We start from the raw sequence: 17777 nt of genomic DNA on the forward strand, positions 1-17777 counted from the left end.
TCCTGGACCGGAGTCTCAATGTCCGAATTTCGTCCACCGTAGGCTCCTGGACCGGAGTCCCCATAGCCTCGTCCGCAAACGGGTCCACCATAGTAGACCTGTGCTCGGGTGAATGAGCTGGTGGTGGTGGAGAGGACGGCGCAGCAGTCCACCTACATCTTTCGTGGCCACCACCTCTCCCTGTACCCTTCCCCTTCTTCCCTACCCAACCAACACCTCTCCTAGTGGGCTATACTGCCGACGAAGAAGGACCCGCGGGTGGTGTTGTCAGACTGTCTGCCATGACTCTACGGAGAGATCGGGGCGGAATGGAAGCACCACCCCTCATGCGGGCCGCCGAAGAAAAACCCGTCGAGCGATCTGGACCCACGCCCACCATCTTTCAACACCTGCTAACCTGCCATGATAAAGATTAAAAGAAATTAGTACAACATAAAAAAATTGAATAACTGACATGAATAATAACATCTACATATATACTTTAAGTTGGGATGCATAGAAACTAATAATCCTCGTCAATAAATGCATCATCATCAGCACAATCATGCATGTCTTCATGAATGACGTGCTCATCAGGTTCAACGACATGAAGTTGTGGAAGGCCGTTCTAAAATCGGTCAAGCATTGACAGGTCATCCGCATCAGTAACCTCTTCTAGTTCCAGCTCTGCTGGTTCCGGCTCAGGGGTGAAGTTGGATTCATTATCGCTGTCTACTTCCATGTTCTGGGGTGAAGCACGACGGTTCTTGAAACGTTTCTTGGAAAGACGTGCTTCTTGGAAGAATTCTCCATCATATGTGTCTGGGTTAATGTGAGGTTTATAATCCTATTCATTTGAGGGAGGTGGTCTAACACGTGGCGGCACTTCATAAACAACACACCAACCTTGCAGATTCTTATCAGTTTGGCATGCCCATGGTAGATAGAAAACGTGTGTTGCCTGTTAAGCTGTAATATAGATATCGGGAACATCTAAATGGGTGTTTGGATTGATTTCGACAAGTCCTATATGTTCATGAGTCCTTCTAGTCTCCTCCTGCTAGAACCAATAACATTTTAAGACTACGATGTTCGGTGGGTTTTCACCATCGAATTGAAGTTCATAAATTGCTTCAAGTCTTCCATAATACTCGATACCAACTTCGCCGATACCAAACACACAACAATTTTTAGATTTCCAGTCGGACATAGATAGCTCTTTGCCAAAGGTACGAAAGAGATACCTGTTGATGTTGTATTTCTCAAATGAACGGACCTGATAGTCCAAACCATTAGCGGCTTGTCTCAATTTGGCATCCATAGTCTGTGAATTATCCTACAAGTTTAATACGAAACAATTGTTGCATTAGCTGCAAGTTAGAACAAGAAATGAAATGGTCCGTTATAGATAACTACTGTTTCTCTGAACCAAGAGATGAAACCAGGATAGCCGCCTCCATGCTTTGCTAGAAGCTCATTCTCTTTGACGGAATCATTTTGGATCACCGCTCCATCTGAGAATTTGGCGACGTATCGGCTGTATGAAATATCCGGGAATAAAGAGCAGTGCAAAGGAATTAGAACTTACTGGATGTACGACCGCTCTTCTATTTGGTTGTTGAAGATATACAACGAAATGTTCCGCCATTCTTCGACGTCCAACGTTATTGGTTTCGAAGCACCGGCTGGTGCGAGCTTCCCGTTGAATAGGCTGAGGTTGGATCCACCTTTTTAGGGTCTGCATCATTGTACCTAGGCTTCGGATTATGCAAGTGATGATTTCTGGCTTCGTAGTGTGTTGTCACAAAGTTTGCCACCTCCTTAGTAATGAATGCCTCAGCCTTCGATGCTTCAATTCTACGCTTATTTTCACATTTAGCTCGAAGCGTCTTCTGCATCCTCTCGGTTGCATAGCACCAACGATTTTGCATGGGCCCACCCACTCTTGCCTCGGTTGGTAGATGTAAAATCAAATGCTGCATTGGATTAAAGAACCCCGGCGGAAAGATCTTCTCTAACTTGCACAACAACTCCGGTGCAAACTCCTCCATGTCATCTACCATGCCAGCCGACAATTCTTTTGCACAAAGAACATGGAAAAAATAGCTCAGCTTCGCTAGTACTAGCCATTAATCCTTAGGAATAAAGCCATTGAACATCACCGGCATTACCCGCTCAAGCCATATGTGCCAATCATGGCTCTAGAGACCAAAGATTTTTTTTTCAAGACTCCCTCCCCTCTTTTGATTCGCTGCATACCCATCGGGGAGCATCAAGGGCATTTTGACCCACAAGATAATTTCCCTGATAGCTGGCCTTCCAAGATTGAACCAGGCCTTTGGGTTCGACCACTTCTGCTTTCCTATGCCTTCTCGCATGTTTTGTAACGATCTATGACATAGTGTCTCTTGATCGACACTAGCCTTAGTATTATCCTTTGTCTTCGCATCTATGTCAAACAATGTACCAAAAATAGCCTCTCCGATATTATTTTCAGTGTGCATCATGTCGATATTGTGTGGAACAAGGAGGTCTTTGAAGTAAGGAAGATCCCACAAGCATGGCTTGTGAATCCAGGCGTATTTTTAATTATACACCTTGAAATACCCTGGACTCTCTGGATCATGCTCGAGGGCGTTTAACTTATCCAGGATCTGTTGGCCTGTCAACGCAGGTGGTGCCAAGTTTTTGACAACTTTACCTTTGGTAAAGTTCTTCTTGTCTTTTCTGAACTGATGGTCAGGATCCAGGAACTGTCTATGCAAGTCAAAATAAGAATACTTCCAACCCCCCCTACAACCAATGAAACTGAAGAGCTTCCTGGCATGTGGGGCATGGGAACCTTCCATGCACACACCATCGAGAGAATAGCACATACACCAGCAAATCGTGCATAGAGTACATGTACCACACATGCATTTTGAAGTTTTCTTTTCTAGCGACATCATATGTCTTGACCCCGTTATCCCAAGCTTATTGGAATTCCTCCTTAAGCGGCTGCATGTATACATTCATATTCTTCCCCGAATAATTGGGCCCTGGAATTATCAACGTCAAAAATATGTTCTTTCTTTGCATAATCTGCCTGGGGGGAGATTGAGTGGAATGACAAATACAGGCCAACAAATGTATTCGGTTGCCATCATGCCAGAGGGATAAAAACCATCCATGGCGACGCAAACTCAAGGATTCCTTGGATCTGCCGCTTTATCCTGATGCAATCTATCGAACTCTTTCCACGCTCCCCCTTCTTATGTGTGTACCGCCATCTTATTCCCATCCACATCTAGTTCGGTTCTTTTGCCCAATTTGTGCCATGTCATTTGTCTCGATGTCTCTTTGACGATGAAAAGACGTTGAAGCCTTGGTATGTTTGGCATATATCGAAGAACATTAACTACAATTTTGGTCTGCCTCTTCTCACCCATACCGTTGTCTACTGTAAGATACCCGCAAGACTTGCAAATGGGACAATAGTCCAAGTGTGCATACTCCTTCCTAAATAAGGCACATCCATTCTCACAGGCATCTATCTTCTGATAGGGCATCTTAAGTACACGAAGTATTTTTTCCGACTGTTACAGGTTTGCATGCATGACATGGCCTTTGCGCAGAAAGCGTCCAAATAGTGTCATCATCGTGTCGTAGCATTCTCTTCCCAAGATGAACTGAGCCTTCAGACCCATTACTTGTGCAATGGCATCCAGCTGACAAAGCTCAGTGTGCTCGTGTAGAGGACGTTTTGAAGACTCCAACATTTCATAGAAGGCCTTTGCAGATTCCTCCATCTCATCTTCCGAATCCCGAGCATCATCAAAGTCTTGCACCATGTCTTCGATCTCGGTACCATGCTCGTCGGTGCGACGACAAGCCACCCTAGCGCTGGCGCGTTGTATAGACTCACCATGAAATGTCCACACCATTTAATTAGGCTTCAAACCCCTCCTCTACAGGTGTTTCATCATTACATCCTCTGTTCTCTTTTTAAAGTTGTTGCATCCAGGACAAGGGCACCAGTTTGTTTCCCGGCCATTTGCAAATGCGGCTTTCACAAACTCCTTGGTTTTTAGAAACCATTCTTTCATCATCTCTTTCTGAGTAGGGTGACTGGTGTACATCCACGCATGATCACTCATCTTGCCTTGCTACTAAACACACAAGAAATATATTTGTATATAATTAAGCATATATATTCATTAGTTAATGAAGTTCATAGTTTTATTACGTCCATGCATCCCACATGCTAATAGGTAAACATAGGTCCCAATCCCACCCGAGTACGTGTAGATTGGGTTCGTCTTCCCATGGTCTGCTCCGGATCCAACGCAAAATTTCGACATCACCTCCCTGCTGTTCTCCTGATACACGTCTCCACAATAAATAAAGAGGATGTGTATCCGGAGAACAACAGGCAGGCACTAACGAAATTATGCATCAGATCCGAAACAAAGCATATGGGAAAACGAACCCAATCTACACATACTCGGGCTTTCCATGGATAACGTTGGACAATTCGAAAGAATCACGGTTATAAATATATGCAAATGCATGCATATTTGTAACTATAACCCTTTCAAATGGGAGACGCATACTAATAAATTAATTTAATTACCTATATTGAGCAAGTTTCATCCGAAGACCGACCTACAAGAAATGAAGGGGCAAGGAGGAGATGAGATTTGTACTCACCCTCGAATGTAGGGGCCGAGCTCGTAGATCGCACAAGGAGGTCTTCGCATAGCAGACCTCACAACAACGATACAACTATTACATGTGTATCCACTTGATCAACACAAATATTTTTGGTTCATTAATAAAATCGAAAAATATATGACCTAACACAAATATATTACCTTTATAGATGTCATCTAGGGTTCCATAAAAAAATATTTCGTGCGGGGGAGTCGTCAAGATGCCGTGTCGGGGTGATGTGTCGGGGTTTCGGGGCATCATGTCGGGTGTTGTGGTGTCAGTGTTTCATTTTCTTCTTCTTCATCTTCTTTTTTTCCTCTTCTTCCTTTTCTTCTTCGTCTTCTTCTTCCTTCCTTTTTCTTCTTCTTCTACATATTCTTCTTTTTCTTATTTTTCTTCTTCTTCTCTTCTTCTTCTTCTTCTTCTTCTTCCTTCTTTTCCTTTTTCCTCTTCTTCTTTTTCTTCTTCTTCTTCTTCTTCTTCTTCTATTTTTTTACTTTTTCCTCTTCTTTATTCTTCTCCTCTCTCCTCTTTTTCTTCTTCTTCTTCTTCTTTTTCTCCTCCTCCTCCTCCTCCTCCTCTTCTTCTTCTTATTCTTCTTCCCTTATCTACTTAACCTAGCAAAAAAAAAATCTACCACTACGTAGCTAAAAAATAATCTAGCTGCTACTAATTAACAAAACAGAATCTACCGCTAAACTACCTACTAAATCTACAAATTAACAGAATCTACCACTAGTCAACACTCGGTCAGATTCTGGCAACTGTTAAAAGAGGATCTGGGCGTGATGGTGGTTAGTCCGCCGGTTCATTTGACCTCCCAGAAGGCTCTCTCATATTGGTTGCTTTAATGGCTCGCTGCCGCTGCTGACGATGAGAAGGAGCTCATGCTACAGGCTACTTACGGGCTATGGCTCACTAGAAACAACACAAGGGAAGGGCGGAAGCTGCAGTGGCCACATGAAATAATAGATTCTCTGAAGGTGCAACTGTCAGATTGGAAAGCAGCGAACGAGACAAGGGTGTCACAGCGGGAGCCAAAAACCGTCCAGAAATGGGAGCAGCTTGTCAATGGATGGGTAAAAATAAACTCCGATGGTGCGGTCCCGAAGCAAGGAACAAACGATGGTGGTGGGGCAGTATTCAGGGTTCACAATGCGGCGTTCTTTGCCGGAGTTAGCCATTTCTTCCCAGGCATTGCTGATCCTGAAGCGGTAGAAGCGTTGGCGTGAAGAAGGGGACGACAGGTGGTTGTTGGTCTTAACATCCAACAAGCACATTTGGAACTGTATAGCAGGGCACTAGTGGCGAAGATTAATCATCCGGATAGGAATTTGTCTGTTGTCGTGCCTTGGGTATAAGATATCAAGAAAATGCTTAGTTCTTTTGATGAGTTCAAGGTCACTTGGATTCGTCGTTCGGGTAATATGGCCGTGCATAAGCTAGCTATGGTAGGTGTAGGGGAGCTTCGTACTGAAATTTGGGTCGATACTCCACCAGACTTTATTCTTCATGTAATTTCAAACGAGATTTCTAGCTACGGATGAATAAATGCGGCAATTTGCCCTCAAAAAAATCTACTAATTAACTAACTAAACTATGAACTAACTAAACTACAAACTAACTAAACAGAATCTACCAACTAACTAAACTACCACTAAATCTACTAATTAAGTTACCTACCAACTAATAACTAACACGAACAACATCCAAAATTTCAATGGGCAGTACCACTAACAACTAACCTAACTAACCTAATTAACAGTAGGTAATTAACAACTAACCTAACTAACGCAATTAAAAAATTAAAAGAAAAAGGGAAAAAATAGGGACTCACGGGAGGGGGTCTGCCGGGGGAGGAGGACGGCGCAGGGAGGAAGGCCGTAGAGGAGGAGGGGCGCGGGGAGGAGGCGGTGCGCTGGGAGGAAGGGGTAGTGGTGGAGGAGGGGTGGCGCGGTGGTGGAGGAGGGGGTCACGGGGAGGAGGAGGCGGTGGCGGAGGAGGGGGCGTAAGGAGGAGGAGGTCCCGGGAAAGAGGAGGCGGTGGTGGAGGAGGGGCGCAAGGAGGAGGAGGGCCCGGTGGTGGAGAAGGGGTGAGCTCCGGCAGCTGTTCGCGCGTGGGGAGGAGGGGAGGGTGAGCTCTGGCGGCGGTGGGGGTTTCGGGGGTGAGAGGGAGAGATCTGTTATGGGAGAGAGGGGTGTGGGGGTGGGGCGATGACCGTTAGGGGAGAGAGGGCAGTGGGGGTGGGGCCGATGGCCGGTAGGGCGCCATCATCTTTGTCGTCTGCCCCCCGATGGCAAAGAGGTATAAGGTAGACGGCAAAGGATTGGACCGTTATGGGGAGAGAGGGGGTGTGGGGTGGGCCACCCCATGCTCTTTGGCGTCTGCCTACATGTTCTTTGCTGTAAGATGGCAGAGAGGAAAGAGGGTCAGTTCTTTGTCGTTCGCCACTTGACTATTTTGCGTAAGCTGGCTCAAGACAAAAAACAAACTGATAGCAAAGAGTATCTTTGCCATCAGTCTCCTATTTGCCGTCTGGTGTTTTTTAGCTGATGCCAAAGACGGTCTTTGCCATCAGCCAACAGACGACAAAGAAACAACAGATGGCAATTCTCTGATTCAGTAGTGATTGGCATTTAAGTAGCCAATACCTTGTGTATTTTGTTGTCCTCCTTGCCTGCATACAATCTCCTCGAATTGCTTACTTCCGGCAAGACTCTTGAAGACACCTCTCTTTACAATTCATTTGGAAAAAAAAATTGTTTCTCAAGTGTTACTTGGCTAATAGAATCATTAGTATAATCAATAGAGCTACTAGAAACAACATCATTTGATTTAGCATTAGTGTTGTTGTTACTAGATGAAGAAACTTTCTTGCCTTTGTTACTACTTTTCTTAGACTTAACTTGTCGAACAAGAGTAGATAAGGGTAATCGTTTGGCTAGATAAAATGAACTTTATTGCCTTTGTTACTACTTTTCAATGATCACCATTGATGACTTTAAGAAACTAATGCTCTTGCTCTAAATTTAACTTGTCAAAGCATACCTTATCATGAGTTCTTACAATCTTTGTACGATCTTCTAGAGTAGATTCATGGGCTAACTTAAGAGTGTTCAATTTTTTAGTTAGACGCTCAATCTCCTTCTTATCAGCATCACACGACTTATCTTCACTAGCATGATTATCATCAAGTTCATTTTGACTAACATAACTAGTTTTATGAAAGAGCAAGTTATCATCACCAACTAAGTCATCCTCATCACTATTAAACTCAATGTATTCGGGGTCTGATACCTTGGGCCTTTAGCCATGAAGGAATTTCCAAATCCTTCCTTTGGTGAATCAAATATGTCACAGGAATTGGAGGATACGAGTGCTAATCTATAATAACCTTCATCTTGAGTATAGTCGCAGTAGGAGTGGTATCTTCTCTCGGATTGGTTGTTGGACTCGGAGTCGGATGCCTATTCACCAACATGAGCTTGATGTATTCTTCTTAAGTGGCTCCAGAAGTACTTGTCCTTCTTCCCCGATTCCTTGCTTGGTCTATGTTCATAATGATCTTCTCTACTCCTTCTCTCTATTCGAGGTAACTCATCTCTTGAGCTTTGCCTTCTTGGTGAATCTTCTCTTCTTTCGTGGGGGCCATGCACTCATTGGATTAGTGTCCGGGCTTTCCACAATTGTAGAAATTACGACTGGATGAATGCTTCTCTTCGTATATTTAGTTAGAGCTTCTCTCTTTGCCCCTACTGTTGTAGAACTTGTTGAATTTCTTGACCGTAAGGCTTATCTCATCATTGGTAACAAGGTTGTCATTTTAAGTAGCGGGTGTTCCAATTGAAGCTTAGTATGCACCACTTTACTTGTTATCAGGATCTTCTTTGTCTTTGAGTAAAAATTCAAGAGCGACAACCCTTCGAGTGACTTCCTTATCTTAAGAAATTTGTAGTTTGATATCATTTGGAACAACGTGCACGGTGTCATACTTTCCATCCAAGGATCTAAAGACTACCACACTGAGATCAAGAACTACCACACTGAGATCAAGAACTACCACACTGAGATCAAGAACAATCCTTCGGCGAGCGCAAGAACTACCACACTGAGATCATCGTCTTTGACGTTGCACACATTCACATGCAATACAACACAATCCTTGGATAGCCGGCAGTCGCCAAGTTCATGGCAGTGATCCACCATGGTTACAATGTCCTCAAGATGCCAGGGAGCGGCAGCGTTATCACCATCCCCTGTGACGAGAAAGATGTCGTCTGAAGACTGGAGCGCGCGTACCGTGCGGCGGCGGCAAAGTGCTCGGACGACAAAGAAGATGAGCTGCCTCGCGAGGACCCACGCAAGAAGAAGAAGGAACTCCTCCCCATCGAGCGCCTCGGGGCTTCAGGCTCCGTGCCATGGGACGGGGCCATGCCCCCCATCGCATAGGAAGGCGCGCTCGACACCCACCTTGGGTTAGGGCTGGGGGCTCCCACCGGGGATGTCCCTGGCGTGACTAGTGAGGCGGGGGTGGCGTCCGAGCACATCTCGAGGGTGCATTCCGGAGCGTGTCCACCAATCTCCCGTGAGTCCATCATCATAATAATCCAAGAACTTCGAGAGGCCTAAGACATGCGACGTGGTGACTGCCCTGCACCACCAATCGCAGTCGTCAGAATGGTTGACCGGTCCTGCATCTGCATCAGCGCGCTCGCAACCAACATAGCCGCGGCTTACGGCCCTTTCTGGCCTACGTTGGTTGACTGTCGGTGGGTGTACCCGGACATCAATGCCTTCATGCTCTTCAGGCAAAGGAATGAGGCTGCCACCTACCAGAGGCTCAAGTGGGCCATGGTCGTAGCCCGCCTGCTGGGGTGCCGCAAGGAAGAGGAAGAGATGCTCGGGCCAAGCGAGGGCCCCGAGCCTCTGGAGGCGGTGGACCCGTGATGGTCGCGACCGTGGAGATAGGAGATCAAGCGACGACGACGCATTCGGTACTTCAGCAGGATGGCCGCCGGTCTGCATAGTTGCAGCCACGGTCGTTGCAGACCGATCAGCCGCCATGGCCGCCCTTCTCTTGAGGGTCGTAGAGACGGTGACAATGACGGAAGTGCAGTACCAACCGCTAGGTCAGATTGGCGCACCTCTTCTCCCCTACCTGGCGTGTAAGATATGTCGTGGGTGAGGACGAACACCTATGGGACCATGAGGATCCCTTGTGGTTCGGCGGGGGAGAGGGATGCACCAAGCGCATACCAAACAGACGACACAAGGGAATTTTTACCCATGTTCGGGCCGCTCGGAAGCGTAATACACTACTCGTGCTTTGTGTGTGTGTGTATTCAAGGATAGGAGATGATTTGCTAGGTATGTCCTAGTTAACTAACTAGCAAACCTCCTATCCGTGAAACAGTGCACCCACGGGGTGTATAGCTAAGTACAGTGTCTGTGGTGTCTAAGCAGACACATTAAATGCTTCGTTAGGTGTCCCAGGGATAGGACAGAGGTGCGTCCCTTCGGCACTGTTTTCCCCAGATACCGATCGACTTGCCTCGTGCGAACAGGCACGTATTAAGTGGCAAGGGGCAGTTGGCCGCTGCGCTGGCACAAGGGGCGAGCTGGGATCCTGCGAGGGACGAGTTGCGCTGGAGCTTCACTAAGTCTCCTGGAAAGGGCTTTGCCAGGGATTCCCTAGCCTCCCTTGGCAAGAATATTGTCGGGGGCTATGTCCTCAGTCTTCTAGGCTTATGGTCTTTGGTGTCTTCTTGGGCACAGCCCCGGAAGCAGCACAACACTCCGGGGAGGCGCTCTTGCCGGGGCTCTATTGACGCCCACCCCGATCTCGCCGGGGCTCTTTCCTTCTGGTCTTGGTCTTCCTGCCGGCTGATCTAGGCGGCTTCTCAATGGCTTCGCAGCTGCATCCTGTCGTCCCCAAGAGGCCTCGCCGCAGGCGTGGCTACTACTGCCAGTGCACAAGTCCTGGGCGTCAAAGGCCCATTCTTTAGTGCACTAACACTCGCCACTAGGAATGTGTTCCGACACTTAGGCGAAATCTTGTTCGCAGCTAAGCCCCCGAGTGAGAGGATTGCTCGCCACTCGGAGTATGTTTTGTACCTTAGACAAAATCTTGATTCCAGCTAAGCCCGCTAGTGAGAGGATTGCTCACTACTCGGACTAGATTTTAACTTAGGTGATTGATTCGCAGCTAAGCCTCTGAGTGAGAGGATTGCTCACCACTCGGAGCATGTTTTAACTTAGGCGATTGATTTGCAGCTAAGCTTCTAACTCAGAAGATTTCTCACCACTCGTAGTATGTTTTAACTTAGGTGATTGATTCACAGCTAGGCCTCTGAGTGAGAGGATTCCTTGACACTCGGAGTATGTTTTGATACTTAGGCAAAATCTTGTTCGCAGCTAAGCTCCCGAGTGAGGGGATTGCTCGCCACTCGGAGTATGTTTCAATCCTTAGGCGAAATCTTGTTCGCAGCTAAGCCCCCGAGTGAGAGGATTGCTCACCACTCGTTGTATGTTTCAACTTAGGCGATTAATTCGCGGCTAAGCTTTCGAGTGAGAGGATTTCTCACCACTCGGAGTATGTTTTGATACTTAGGCAAAATCTTGTTAGCAGCATAGCCCCAAGTGAGAGGATTGCTCACCACTCGAAGTATTTATGAATTTGAGATTGCACAATCGAAATCGTCAAAGACTATGGGAGTCATAACTTTCATAAGAACATTGTCTAGTAAATTCTTATTACATTGAATCACATGGTCGTCAAGGATAAAATCGTCGCAGCAAACTTGCGTTCCATGCACGTGGTTCATCGATTCTCTTTTTGAGATTGAAGACATCGTTGGCTCCATTATTCAACGGCTTGGTAATGACGAAAGGTCCTTACCAAGCGCGGGTGAGCTTGTGCGGCCATTGCTAATCCACTCGGAGCACCAAATCACCTACGTGAAACCACCGACTCCAAACATGTCTTGCATGAAAACGGCGCGGATCCTGTTAGTAGACTATCGACCTAATCAGAGCCATTTCGTGTTCTTCTTCCACACGGTCTATGTCGTCCTGGCGCGCCCATTCAGCTTCGGCCTCAGAATAAAGTTCCACTCGGGAAGCATTGTGAAGGAGTTCAATCAGTAAAACAGCTTCGGCTCCATAAAGGAGTGCGTCTAGTTGACCAATTGGGTGTCGTCCTCAAGCCCCACATAACTGATTGAAATTCGGTAACCCAAGCTCCGGCTGGATCTTCAAAGTCTCGCACGAGTCGAGGCTTCAACCCTTGGAGGATTAGGCCATTCGCTCGCTCTGCTTGACCATTAGTTTGGGGGTGCATGACAGACACGTAATCAACTTGGGTCCCCTAGGCGGCGCAAAATTATCTGAATTCTTTCGAGTCGAAGTTAGAACCATTTTTTGTGATAATACTATGGGGCACTCCATGTTGCAATGTTATTTCCTTTATGAACTTGATAGCAGTGCGAGAATCCAGTTTTTTTTACACGGTTTGCTTCAATCCTCTTGGTGAACTTGTCGACTCCCACAAGAAAATGAGTGAACCCACTCTAGTCTGCTCGGAGAGGACCGACCATATCCGGACACCACGCAGCAAACAACCAGCCGAGTGGAATAGTCTCCATAGCAGACACGGGTTTATGTGACAAATTGGAGTAAAACTCGCATCCTTTGCAGCGATCCACAATTTCCTTCCTCATCTCATTAGCACATGGCCAGAAAAAGCCAGCTCGGTATGCTTTAGCAACAATTGTTCGAGAGGACGCATGATGACCACAGGTCCCCGGGAGGATTTCATCAAGAATAAATTGACCTTTTTGAGGAGACATGAACCGCTGAGCTACACTAGTCACACTTTCTTTGAAAAGTTGTTTGTTCATTATAGTAAACGTGTTGGATCTGCGGACAATCTGTTGAGCTTCAACCTCGTCTTCTGGGAGTTCTTGCCTCAATATATATGTAATGTATGGAACCTTGCAATTGGGTGTAATGACTAGAATCTCCATAACCAGATCAATGGCTGCTGGATCATCAACCTCAGTCGGGTTGGAAGTGCTTATCGCTTGTGGGGGCTCTTCAGTGAAGGGATCTTCTTGTACCGAAGGAAAATATAAGCGTTCTGGAAACACGTTATTGGGTACAGGTTTCTGAGAGGATCCAATCTTGGCTAGGTCGTCGGCTGCTTGATTTTTCACTCGGGGAATATGATGAAGTTCCAAACCTTCAAACTTCGTCTCCATCTTTCTCACTACAGTGCAATACCCGGTCATGGCGGGGTTCTTGACATCCCATTCTTTCATCACTTCATTGACCACCAAATCCGAGTCATCGTATACCATCAGGCGTCGTACGCCGAGTGAGATGGCCATACGTAGCCCGTAGAGGAGAGCCTCGTATTCCGCTTCATTATTGGAGGAATCAAAGTGAATCTGGAGAACGTAGTTGAGCTTGTCACCTTTTGGAGATACCAAAACCATGCCGGCACCAGACCCGTTCAACATTTTTTAACCATCAAAGAACATGGTCCATTGTGGCGAGTGGATTTGAGTGAGTTGTTGCTATTCTACCAGCTCGACCATGAAATCAGCAAGCACTTGAGACTTGATTGCCTTCTTTGCTTCAAATTTGATATCAAAATATAAGAGTTCAATGTCCCATTTGGCCACTCGACCAACCGCGTCTTGGTTGTTGAAGATCTCAGACAACGGAGCATCACTGACGACTGAGACTGAGTGATCTAGAAAGTAGTCCAACCCGACTTCTGATAATGGGAATACCTTTGCCTAGAAGGAGTCAATACTTCAAAATATAGTATACTAGGAATTGGCTTTGTAAGCCTTGCCCTCTTCTTCACGGTCAACAGTTAGAACTGTGTTGACGACTTGATTTGTAGTTGCGATGTATAACACGAGGGGTTCTTTGTTGTGCCGAGCAACAAGCACCGGCTATGTGGAAAGCAGGGCTTTTAGCTCGACAAACGCTTCTTCTGCCTCATCAGTCCACTCCAACACATATGACTTCTTCATGAGTCGGTACAAAGGTAAAGACTTCTCATCGAGGCGAGAAATAAACTGACTCAACGCCGCCAGGAAGTCTGTGAGCCTCTGGACTTCGTGCACACACACGGCTTTTCATTCTGACGATGGCGTTGATCTTCTAGGGGTTGACGTCGATCCCATGTTCGGAAACGAGGAACTCCAAAAGTGCACTTAGCTGGATTCAACTGGATATCATATTTCCTCAGATTGGCGAATATTTCCTCCAAGTCAGTCAGTAGGTTGGAAACTTTGGGAGACCTAACTACGATATCATCCATATAGGCGTCGACATTCCGACTTATTTGATCAAGAAGGCACTTCTGAATCAGACGCATGAAAGTAGCGCCAGCATTTTTCAAACCAAAATGCATGGTGATATAGGAGAAACAACCGAAAGGGGTGATGTAGGACGTTTTTTTTTCATCTGGACCAAACAGATGGATCTGATGGTATCCAGAGTATGCATCAGGAAAAGATAAACGCTCACACCCCGTAGTCGAGTCAACAATTTCATCAATGCGGGGGAGCGGAAAGTGATCTTTCGGGCAGACCTTATTCATAATCTTGAAATCGATACACATAAAAAGATACTTGTCCTTCTTGGGGACCATGACGACGTTTGCGAGCCACTTGAAGTGGTAATCTTCGCATATGAACTTCACCTCCAAGATTCGAGCCACCTCCTCGCTGATTGCTTTCTGTTTTCTGTTGCGGACCGACGTAAATGCTCTTTGACAAGTTTGCCTTTGGATCCACTCTCACACGGTGTTCAGTCAGTTCCCTAGGCACACCCAGCATACCAGTAGGCTTCCATGCAACAATGTTCCAGTTCTCACGGAGGAGCTGGATGAGCTCGGCTTCCTATTTGTTGTCGAGTGTTGTCGAGATGTTGGTCGGGGCAACATCAGTCTCTGTCGGGTGGATGTTCACCTTTTTTACTTCACCTTCCAACTGAAAAGCAGACTTAGAAGCGGGCTTCTTGGAGCGCATCAGGCCGGCAGGATTAGTGGTCTTTCGGTATTCCTCTAGCTCAACCATAGCCATGTGCTGATTGCCGATCTTGGAACCTTGTTGTAAGCACTCTTCAACTCTCTGCCGATTGCATGTGACTGTGATGACGCCCTTGGGCCCAGGCATCTTCATCTTGAGATACACGTAACATGGGCGTGCCATGAAACATGCATAAGCTGGGCGGCCAAGGATGGCATGGTGAGCACTCTGAAAGTCCACAACTTCGAATGTTAGCTTCTGCTTGTGGAACTTATTGTTTGTGCCGAATACCACATCCAGCGCAATCTGGCTGAGTGACCTAGCCTTTTTCCCAGGGATGACCCCATGGAACTACATATTTCTTTCACTCAGTCGGGACGAACACCCCCACAACTAGGTCTACCACCAAAGCTTGTCGACCAGGAGTAGCAATGTGAGAAGGGTGATCCGACTGATCGAACGTTATGGGAGTCTAAGACCACTTAAGTGATGATGGGGTGGTCGGAACTACCATGTTGACCTCTCTCTTAATGACCTTCAATCGACTTTTGCTCTCTACATCAGCAAAAATCATCAGAGTAGCACTGACCTCTGGGAAATCATCTTTATCTTCTACATCCTCCTTCTCACGAGTCTTATCACTCGACGGATTCTCTTTGAACTATTGGACCAACAATCTACACTGAAGAGTAGTGTGTTTGGGCAATATCAGATTGTCGTCTTCATATTTCTTCGTGTGGATTGCACATGGTAAATCCAGGACATGTGACTGATTCTTTGACATTTTGGGAGGAAATTGCCCGTTGGGCTTTCACTTGAACTTTCCTTGTGCCGCCAGGGCGGCCGCTTCTGCCGGAGCGGAACCATCAGGCTTGTGCTTGTGTTTCCGAGTGGAATTGCCACCAGTATCATTGTCGACTGCTTTTCCTTTACCGCTATGGAGGCGGTCTTCTTCTTCGCCATTGGCATATCGGGAAGCAATCTCCATCATCTTGCTCATGGACATGTCACCTGTCCCACCAAACTTCAGATATAATACCTTGTACTTGACACCAGCCTTGAAAGCGCAGAATACTTGGTGCTTAGAAACGTTTTCCACCGTGTGATGAAGGATGGTCCAACGCTAGATATAATCTTTCAAGGACTCACTCTGCTTCTACAAGCAATGCTGCCACTCGGTCAAACCATCAGGGTGCTTGAATGTGCCCTCGAATGTTTTGATGAACACTCGTGTGAGATCCTCCCAGCAATAGATGCTAGAAGGAGCCAACTGATTCAACCACGCCCTGTATGAACCAGCCAGCATAAGAGACAAATGCTTCATGGCAACATTGTCGTTACCTCCGCCAATATGCACGGCCAATCGGTAATCATCGAGCCATGTTTCAGGCTTAGATTCTCCTGTAAATTTACTTATTCCATCTGCCAACCTGAAGTTGGGGGGATATCATCAGAACAAATTGCTCTACTGAAACACTCGGGGCCAGAGACCATGGTGCCGCTTCCACTCGGACGATCTCTGTCAAAACCATCTTTGTGAGCTCTGCCCCTGTCAATCCACCTCTGCGCGAGTACATTCCTCGCATTGAACCCAGGACTCCGCTCATCACCGAATGGGCGTCTATCCTCGTAGTGTTGGGACACATACGGACCACTCCGCGGGGGAGAATGCACCTGATGGCGGTCACCACGGTGGTAATGGGGAGCAAACTAATTTCGCCCCTGATCTCTGTGCTGATCCTCTCGGTAACCTGCGCCTATGTGACACTGAGGTGACCCCGTACTATAAACCGAAAGAACTGTATCTATTGTGGATGAATTGTCGTGCAATCTATTGAGTTACTGTGATACAACTGAGTTTTGCTACAGTGCTGCTTGAAGCAATGTACGAATCTGCTCTAAACCTCTGCCAGCCTCTGAGTTTGATGGCTAAAAATAATCTGATATCTTAGTGGCACCTGCAACATTTAGAACTGGAGTACGAAATACATCGACCATGTTCTGTGGTCCACTTGGAAATAGGTGTTGCAGACATCGACTCAAAACCGGAGGACGTTGACGGGCGTGTCCTCTCGACAGCTCTCCAGCCTCGCGTCCGGCGCGACCGAACCCAGCCGGCCTCTCCATAGAACCCGCCATGAAGACCTCCACTGCATGATCGCAGCTCTCGCACTCGGAAGGGACAACAGGTTGATCTGACGTCGAGTCAAATGCGCCGCGAAGTGATTCGGCGGGCTCAATTGCCGCAACCTGCGGAGACGATGCCTGGCGAGCCATCACGTTCTTCACCTATGGTTGGAGTCACGAGCGACCGAATCGCTTGTGGCGACGAGCAGAGGGGCGAAGAGTCGACATTGGGGCCGATGGCTGCCAAAGGAGAACGTTGTAGGAACTTGCACGGAAGTCCGTTGCCCCGCTGATCGAGATGTGCCTCGTGAAGCCATGTCGAGTCATCGGCAACGAAGACAAGCACACCGAGAGGGATCTTGCGGCCCAAGAACGAATCCCCACCGGAAGACATGACGGAGAATGAAAATTGCAAACTTGCCAGAAGTCACTTAGACACCTGCCCCACGGTGGGCGCCAACTGTCGTGGGAATGAACATGACAGTAGAGGTGAGGGGTATGAAAGGAGAGGGCAGAGTCCTAGCTACGGCAAGCTTGTACACGCGATGTATGAGTTCACGCCCCTCTCGTGGATGTAACAACCCTACATCTCAGTGCTCAGGAGCTCCTGCCATGTGGAGTGTGTGTTATAGGGGGTGCGAACCCTTGTGCTAGATTGGAGGGGTGTCTTATATAGAGTGTGTTACCCCTCATCAAGGCCGAGGCAACGAAGCGTTCGAGTAATCAAGACAAAGGCGTGCGTTACTAATAACGTACGTATTAAATGTTACTTATGATGACCAGCCGAATGCCTGCTCTTTGGCCTCCCTGGTGTGACTTCTGAACTTCTGGAGTTGACTGGCTTCATATTCTTCCGAGTGGAAGTCTTTTGTCGAGTGGATAGAGAAAATCTCTGAGTCGATGCTCTACCGAGTGACTCATGGCGAGACAGTC

This window comes from Hordeum vulgare, chromosome 5H (assembly GCF_904849725.1).
Source record: "Hordeum vulgare subsp. vulgare chromosome 5H, MorexV3_pseudomolecules_assembly, whole genome shotgun sequence".
Taxonomy (NCBI): Eukaryota; Viridiplantae; Streptophyta; class Magnoliopsida; order Poales; family Poaceae; genus Hordeum; species Hordeum vulgare.